The sequence below is a fragment of the Sinohyriopsis cumingii genome, chromosome 7 (assembly GCF_028554795.1).
Source record: "Sinohyriopsis cumingii isolate HCF-2022 chromosome 7, ASM2855479v2, whole genome shotgun sequence".
Classification (NCBI taxonomy): Eukaryota; Metazoa; Mollusca; class Bivalvia; order Unionida; family Unionidae; genus Sinohyriopsis; species Sinohyriopsis cumingii.
This window is the reverse complement of record NC_142967.1, coordinates 4861194-4863591: the sequence shown is the minus strand read 5'-3', so window position 1 is coordinate 4863591 and position 2398 is coordinate 4861194.

Sequence of the window (2398 nt, the reverse complement as noted above, 5' to 3'; positions counted from 1 at the left end):
TGTGCGTTCGTATCTTACACAAACCAGGCCATGTGCGGTCAGCGATCCTTGTTTGAAATAGCGCGGTTCGATGAGGGATATAGGCAAACAACGTGAAATGAGCGTGTAATTATGTAAATAGATGATAATAATGACTAGCGATACAGTATAAGAAAATGAGAAAGGATGATTAGTTTTGACCGAAATGATTAATGAATCAAATACCTCATTATTTTCTTTTCTTTTATGGAACGCTTCAAAATATTTCTTGAACCGTAATATTGCATCTGCTCTAGTAAGATTTGAATTGAACCAATATTGTTATAAGGAATATACTGCTATGTAAATTGTGAAATCTTTATCACTTTCATAAAGATATTCATAACTATATCAGAACAGAAATATTTCCAAGAAAAACAATTAATCTTTTATAATCTAAATAATTTGAATAAAAATTAAAATATAATTCATAACTGGTCACAATAAAAGGAACACCTTACGTCCCAGTGTTTAGAAGCCCGACAGACTAATTGTCCTATAAACAAAGGTTATGCAGTAACTTGAGACGCAAAGCAGATTCCCAGATGATGGTCACGTGATCACATTCCAGAACACTGTAGAAGGTATTTACATTTCTAAGATCATGTATTCCTCGATTTCACTATTATCATTGACACATTAAAATTGAATTTAAAAAGGAAGTTGTTTACTTGATTCTCAATCAAGGCCAGGAACTAGGTCAGCAAAAAGATACAAAGTTCGGTGTTTATGACTAACAGTCAGGCCAAACTAATTTCTAGAAAATGTCAAAATTCCTAGAAGACAAAATTACATTACTTTGACATGTAATGAATTATTTTATATAAAAAAAAATTTTTTAAAACTTACAAACAGTTAAATTAAATCAAATATAAATTAAATCAAATATACGTAACACTTCTCCCATAAAGAAAAAGAAAGATTTATATGATATAGTTTTCTGTTTACCATGGATTAATTATACATGAGGCTAAAAGAACTCTTATAAACTAAATAAAATCTACATGAAATAATACATTTCTATATACGGGAAAGTGCATCTGCTATTAAATTATCTTTCTCCTTGATGTGCCTGAAATCAATATCATATTCCTGTAACAACAAACTCTACGTTAGTAGTCTTTGAGTTTTATTTTTCATCTTGAAGATGAAAGTAAGGGGGGTTGTGGTCACTAAACACAATAACCGAAGAAGGAGCTGAACTAGTGTTAACTTCAAAATGTGGTAACGCCAATATCAAAGCCAAATTTTCCTTCTCGATTGTTGAATAATTTCTTTGGGGCTTTTTTAATGTCTTAGAAAAATAGCACACTGGTTGATCAAAATGAGTAAAAACCTTTATCTAAGCTCTGCTATTATTTTAGATTTAAGATTCCTTCAAGGAATTGCCTCTGGAAACCGTCTTGACGCACACATAGTGGTCAACAGGTATTGGTTACCTGACTTGGTCTTAAGTAAGAGACCAATACAATCTACCATAATTATACTAAATGGTTCGTCAAAGGCAGGAATAGGTTGTAATGAGCCTTGGGTATTTTCTGATTGGGTTGTCCCACCATTTAACAAATAGAACAAGATCTACAGTATTTACCAACATCACTTTTGATGTTTGGCTGACAGAAGTGAGTGAACATCTTGTGGTAAGTCTAAATGACCAGCCAATGGAGCTTCATGGGCCAGACTAAGTATTTCCTGTTTGTAAAACTTTGAAACTACAATTTGATAGTTCACTGACCACTCATCACCAGCAGGTACTTCGGGACGTCTCCATTTTCTCCTAAGAATTCCGTTTTTAATGAAATAACATACAGGAACGTCAGTGGCTTCAGTTTCACTAATGGCCCTTTGAAACAAACAGGAGATCTCAGGATATTTTTCCTGTTCGAAGACAAGTGATTGTCATTTGTCACCCTGATTAGAATAAAGAGAATGAGTATCTAAAAGAGGATCACTGTGATCAATAGCTTCTGATTGATCCAAACAAGGAGTGAAAATGATGTCATCAAAAGAATGACCAATACATGTGTCAGCTAAAAAAAATGCTTTCCGTTATCAACATTATTCTCAAACGCTTTCTTTGCCATAGCTCTGGTAACTGCACAAGCTGGCAATAAATCAGGGATTTCTTTTTCAATTGGATCGACTTTATGATCCAAGCAAAGCTTGTCAGTTTCAAGTTGATTAACCACAACCTTGTCGCCAGCTAGGTCGTTGCCTAGTAATAAATGAATGTCCTCAACAGGTAAAACAGACACTGTGTCGACTGACACGGGCCCTGTACATACATACATACATACATACATACATACATACATACATACAATCATACATACATACATACATACATACACGTGCATACATACATACACATGCATACATT